Raw genomic sequence first — 7,059 nt, forward strand, 5'->3', positions numbered from 1 at the left:
TCTAAGGGGCTTATTGAAACAAATATACCATAAGATTCCTATTATCGTACAAATTATTATTTCCAAATAGTATTCATCAATTGTAGTTGAACAGCTTCGGTTTAATTAAACTGCACTCCTAAAACATAAAAATGTTATTTACCATGTTATTTTAATAATGTTATGTTAAATATATACACATAGTAATAAACATAATTGAAATTAAACGTATAAAAAAAACACTCGTGAACTATAATAATTTGAACAATTAAATATTTTTTTAATTAATTAATTTTATTAAATTAATTTTTCTTAATTAATTAATCTTTTTTTCTGTGGACGGTACTCAATCACTTAGGATTAGCGTCAGCGAAATGCAGTACGGTACGGTAGCACGGTAGCAGGAGTAGTAGACGTAGAGATAATAGTGGTAGCAAAACTACTATTATAGTAGGTATTAGGGTTGGGACTAATATTCGGATTTTGCGGATATCCGGATTATTTGATATCTGGATAATTCGGATACGGATATCCGAAATCCGGATAATTTCGGATATCCGGATAATTGATCAACTATCCGGATATCCGAAACTATCCGGATAGTTTCGGATATCAAATAATATTTCAATTATTCGTAGAACTAAAACTATTAGAATTTTTTTTTTTATAAATAACTATTCTTTACTTGAAAATTTTACAAAATTGTTTCCGGTAATGAATAAAATACAAATCAAATTATAAAGTACAATTTTTATACTTTGGCACTTGGAACGTTTGACACTTTCACTCTTCAAGTGTTCTATGGTGTTATGCTCAATACTTGCACGCAAAACAAATGTCTAACGAGATGGATGTTGAAAAATACCTGAGAAAATTAAAAGAATTTGTAATTAAACATCCAGATAACGCTGACAGTTATGATCTTTATGCTCTAGTAATTATATAGAATTAATTTTTAATAACCAATAAAATATCTAGTATTAGCTGTTATTTTGTAATGTAGGCATTAATTCGTAAAGGGGCATTTAAAGAGGCAGATTCCTCGTTAAAGAAAGTACATGAAAACCATCCCGAAAACGTTACTTTCCTAGTTTACAGAGGCATTCGCTTAAATAAAATATGAAATAATTATAATAATATATACACATAGTGTGTTACATCGCAGTTATTAATGAATGGATATTAATATTCACAGCATCGATCGCTATTAAATGGAAAAACTCGCTTGAGGATGCGTTCAGTTTTCTAGATTAGGCGCTTAAAATTGACCCTAAATGTGATTTTCCTTACGAAACTCTAGCAGCACTGTACATGCAAACGTGAGATATTATTATTGCTATAAAGTCTTAAACATATTATATTTATTACACATGTATTTAACATAAAATTGTGTAAATTGAGAAAATTTAAATATAAATCCTATTGAAATGTGAATATAGTATGTTTGTAATACGAATGTTTTATATTTCAGCGGTAAATTAAATGAAGCTGTCGTCTGTTTGGAAAAAGCCATAAATTTAGTAAAATTACACAGAGAATTATTACATCTGTTTGCATTGAGTGATTCAGCTAGAGCGCAGTTAGCAGTTGTCGAACGGCCAGGTTTGACACCGCAAGTATAGTTGTTTAAAATCAAGCCAATTAAAATATTCTTACCTGTTGTATCCAAACATTATTATAAATGAATAGTTAAAGTATTTTTTCAATAGTTCTAATATCGTATATAATATTTTGTTATTCATTTTTACATTTTAAATAGAAAATTTGTTTTTAAAAAAAACGTACTGACATAGTTACCCATTTATCGTAATTATGGGGAAGGGGTGACAAAACAAAAAATAATGGTCTCTGATGATTAAGATAGGAAATTTCGACAAAATGTTATTATTTATTATTTAAGGAAATAAATTGAAAAACCCGTTATTACCGTTAACATTGTAAAAAACCGGACAACAAATTACAGCTGAAACATTTTTGTTATGGCTTTCATTATTTATAGCTGAGCGATATACATTTCGGTACAGTAAATAAATTAAGAACAGAAAGTAACAGATTATACAATTTAAAATGTTATTTATAAAAATGTACAAGTACATACCTTGTTTGTATACCCACGTTGTTAAAATCAAGAACTGTAGATACAATTAATATAGCTAAGAAGCGACAAGAGTGCTCGGTATAATGATTCGTATTTTTCGGTATTCTGGAGATTTTTTTGTTAGACGTAGACAACGCGAATTAGGTCTGACTTATGATCTTTTTGTCATGAAACGGTCTGGACAGGAAGTCTACCTATAGTTTTATTGTAATCGTATTAATTCGAAATCTGTTTCCATTGTTATAATAAGAGATAATGCACATTTATTCAAAAATGAAATTTTGATGACTTAATTAATTGATAACAAAAACAATGCTGAGGTAAATTTATAGAATGTAGGATATACGCACTAACGGTTGCTTATAAACGCAGTAAATATATTATATACAACATAATGCATAGAATAATAATACAATTATTCGTTGTTCGAAAAAAAGTGCATTAGAATAAACGAATAATTTCATTTCAAACATTCCGTTTTTCATAGTTAAAATTAAAATTAATCAATACAAATATTGTAGATATTTTTAGTCTTTAGGTAAACAATTGAATTAGAAAACTAAATTAAATTGATCAACAGTTACTATCAAATAGTTCAGTGTTACTTTTAATTTTTTTTTTTTTTCGTTAAAAATGTATACTTAATATATTACATCAAATAATTATATATTTTTTTCGAGACTTAAATAAAGTAACAACTATGCGATGTGTTCGACCCAATTTTGATCAGCTCTTTGTAAATTTGCACAAATTTGTTTCAACAAAAACGTTCTTGTCCAATGCGAATGCAAAAAAAATATCAAATAGCTTGCCATATGTGCTTATACTGTTTACACAGATTTTAAAATGCTTTGCAGTGCTTCTTTCTATGAATTTTTATCTTAGAAATAAAACTAATATGTAAAAAGAGTTTTCCAAGATTTGAATAACGTGCAATACATTCATTTAATAATTAGTTTATGAAAAATGTATTGTTGCTTTATTGATTAAATAGTATTATATTATCAAAATTCATCAATGATATAAATATCGTACAACTATTTTATGGGAATTGCATGAGTTACAGTTTTAAGGAGTTTTGTATAGGCAATATTTAGAAAAATAGTGGTTTTAATGAATTTCGACCATGCCAATTAATTTACCGGTTAATTTGTAAAACCAGTAAAATTAAGAGTAATTACTTAAACAATTTCAATGGTCGATAAACAGTTTTAAATAATTTTTTTACAAGTTCAGATTTTATGACTGAAGGTAGAGTTTGGTTGAGAAAGACTCGCAGATAAAAATAATCACACTTTCCACTGTTGTCCTAAAAAAATTAAACTTTAATAACCTAAAAACTACTTATTCAAAACTGGTTATCGACCAGTCAAAATGTCCAGCAAATTATTCTTAATTAAAAAAGTTAATTAAATATAAACGTTACCGATTAAGTTTCAAAAGTTTCAAATGTTCTAGAAAATACTAAAAATATAAAAATTTGAACATTTTTTTATACTGTTATATAGCATAAACCAAAAATGTTTTCAACAAGAAAAACTACAAAATATCAATTATTTCAAGAGAAGATTGGTGTAGGACGCTAAGACAATCACCCGGTATTACAGTTTCTTAATAATTGTTAAAAAATTTAATAATTTATAAAAAATTAGATAAAGCTTTTGTGTTTTTTAAATTTTATTCGCCGTCAAAAATCAACTATAAGATACTATGTTTACATTTATTATAAAATATTTTCCTTTTGATTGATGTACCTTTAATGTATGCTGTGTAGTAAAAACATAAAGCTTTCGAATATAGTATTAGCAACCGAGTTTTTTCGATGGCATCTCGTCGATACTTTCCAATTGTTTTAAAAGTTTAAAAGTTGTGGAATTCTCAAGTTTAGCGAACCACTTCATCGCCTTAAAGTCGACAAGATATGTCAGATCGTATTTGACGTACTTGACAAATTGTTCGGCGTTCCAAAGAATACTCTCGGTCATCTCGCTTTTGTTTTCTTCCACCATCAAAGGCTCGTCGAATCTCATTCCGTCGGACGACATGTCCTTCAACAGTTTTTGCAAGTCGGTCACATATCTATCTAAAAATGTGCCGACGGTGAACATTTGAGGTGGCCAGGTCATCATGTGTTTCACTAGTAGCCACTGTGGATCGTCGGTTAGGTTGCAGTGCTCTTCGAACAGCTTCAATTGCTCGACCAATTTGCCTTTGCCGTGAACGACCATCGCCAGCCGGTGTTGCCGGACCACGACGTCCATAGTTCGCCTGAGGTGCATCAGGTATGCAATAACGATCCGGACGAAGCAAGCCTTCAGCAAGTGCACGAACGTCTTCTGTAATTTCACCAAGGATTCGATGCGCACGTGCAAAGGGCTGTTAACGGCTTTGCCAAGTCCGTAATGGCGTTCCAGCTGTATCGCTATTGACTTCAAGTCCAACCGAACACCGAAATCGTTGAGCTTGTCGATTCGGTCGTACCCGTCGTTGTCCATCAGACGATTTACCAACAACCGGTTCAAAGAGTAATGGTGTACGTTCATGTAGTCGAACCTGCGGTCAAATTGGTAGTTATTTAGATTCTGTATTCCCAACCGGTTTTTGTTGTTCCTAGACAGCGCCAAAAGGGTTCGCGTGTCTTTGGCCGGGGCCAATGCCAATTCGCCCGTATCCCTAACGTCGTTTACCCTTGTGCCGGTGGCCGGGTCGACGGGTTGGCACGACCTGGATTCGATGAACTTCTCGAGAAGCACCACCGTGATGTCGTGGGCTTTCAGCACGGTGTCGTTGTCGAGGAGTCTTGGTTGGTTTTCCGGCTGGGACATGAACAGTTGCTGGACCCATTCGGCATACACCAGCAGCGGCCACATGACTTCTGCCAAGTCGTTCCAACCGTCCTGGTCGTCGTCAATGTTCTTGTACACGATTGACAGTATGTTGCCGGTGTCGTCGACGAACAAAAAACCTATCTTGTCCGACACATTTTCCAAGTACACCGAATTCGCCAAGATCGGCCTGGTCACATGCATATGAGCCAGAGCGCTGAACGCGTAGCTACACATCAGGCCTTTGTGGAATTCTCTCCGGAAATCCGGTAAAGTCTCAAACGACGTTGGCTCCAATCGAAACGGTTCGCTGTACTGCCCCAGGTCTATCTGCCGAGCCCATTGGATAAATTCCCCTATGGAATCATTGTGGTCTTCCGGTGCTGTTGTCGTAGTGTTGTCATCGACCGGGCTGGAACCGGCAATCATGGTGCAAACCGTCAAGTAAATCATCTTAAAAAGCGCCATATTGTTATGTTCTGACCTTAAACGTTACGATTCGGCACGTGCCAACGCAATGCGAAAGAAGCCTTCTAGTATATAATATGTACAAGTGTGTATTTTCGAGATAAAACTATACATATTTTGTTTTGTAGTGTATAGTTGAAAACAGTGTAGGTGAATATGTAGGTTGAATATGGACCAAAAAACACCGATATTTGCTCAGAGTATTTGTTGTAACAAATAACACTATCTCGGCTACAACGCCTTTAAAAAAAACACATCTACAAGATTAAATAATAAAACATTCAAAAGTGAATAAATAAAGTCCCAGAAACCCTTAATTACTATGACACGGTTTGTTCTGGGCAAGTCGGTGAAAAACATTTATTTTTTTACTGAAAACTGAAACGTTACAAATGTCTGTACATATATTGTACTTAAAAACAAATGATTTCTACCGGTGATGTATTGCAAACGGTCGTGTCATAGCAGTTATGAAAATGGACAACCAAAATGTAATCCTAATTAATCGACTTTCACAGGTGAACTAAAGTTTTTATTTGAAATTGTGTGAAAAAAATTGCCAATACATGACCCCGTAAAAAGTAATATATTTTGTAGCATTACCGCATTTGCCATATTTTAATATGTATGGAAAATAATCGTTATTTTGTAGTTTTTTTTTTGAGCGCATTTTTATTTATGTTATTTTGAATTTTTATAAAATTACTAAATAGGTTTTAGAATTTCCCAGAGCTCTATCAAATTAGAAATTCAAATGGTAACGTTTATATTTAATTAACTTTTTTAATTAAATAATAATTTACCGGCAATTTTAATTGTTCGATAACCAGCTGTAGATAACTACTTTTAAAGTATATGTAATGTTACTAAATTAACATTTTTTCTGGTAGTATTTTAGTTAACACATAAACACAGTCATCATTCGCTGTACAATCTTGTGTATCAAATAACACATTAAGACATATTAAAATACATTGAATAAAATAACAACTAATAATTTAAAGACTTTGGAAAAGATCTAATTTTTTCCAAAAAAAGTTAAAATATTCTTTATTTTTGTTCTTTGCCAACTTAATTTTTAAGGTGTTGCTTTTCTATGTTGTTTTTTCTCTGTTATTTATTGTTTTAGCTTTGTTGAAACTCGTATGGATCAAAATATAGTTCCTATGACATTTATTTATGTTGTTTTTAAGACTAAATTTTCATGCTGTTTTGGCATTATCGATTTAAACTGTTTTTGGCTAAGAATTGGCTAAAGTGGATAAGGCCCACATTGCGTTACCGCACTCCTCCTCTAGTCCTAAATGTCAAACTGCAAAAACTTTAAAAGCGATTTATCAAAACTGAAAATATATTAGTATTTTAGATTAGATGTATCACCGTGTACACAGAGTTTGATGGATATGTATGATGTATAACATAATATTATAAGGTTTATTAGGATTTTCTCGTGCGCGTTTCTGCGTACAATATTTGTCCACAATGGACCAAAGCGGAAGGACCTTTTGCCGGTACAGGGTGTGTGGTGTGTGTGTGTGTCATGTGTGTGCACTTCCAGATGAATAGGTCATATTATTATTATTATTATAATAGTATAAATTCACCGCGTTTCTGAGTGTGTGCGAACATTAGCCGAGATGAAATGTAATCACGCGGAAACTGATATGTTTTACGTGCTGCTCCTTACCG

General features: G+C 32.4%; 1 pseudogene; it reads left to right on the plus strand.

Annotated features, from left to right (window-relative positions):
• The first annotated feature begins 353 nt into the window (after window positions 1-353).
• On the plus strand, window positions 354-1,601 carry LOC126839560 (mitochondrial import receptor subunit TOM70-like; annotated as a pseudogene).
• Window positions 1,602-7,059: the final 5,458 nt, after the last annotated feature.

Source organism: Adelges cooleyi, unplaced genomic scaffold, assembly GCF_023614345.1.
Source record: "Adelges cooleyi isolate 19-005CV unplaced genomic scaffold, UGA_ACOO_1.1 ACOO_flye_CR_arks_rails_tigmint_CR_PRNA_306, whole genome shotgun sequence".
Taxonomy (NCBI): domain Eukaryota; kingdom Metazoa; phylum Arthropoda; class Insecta; order Hemiptera; family Adelgidae; genus Adelges; species Adelges cooleyi.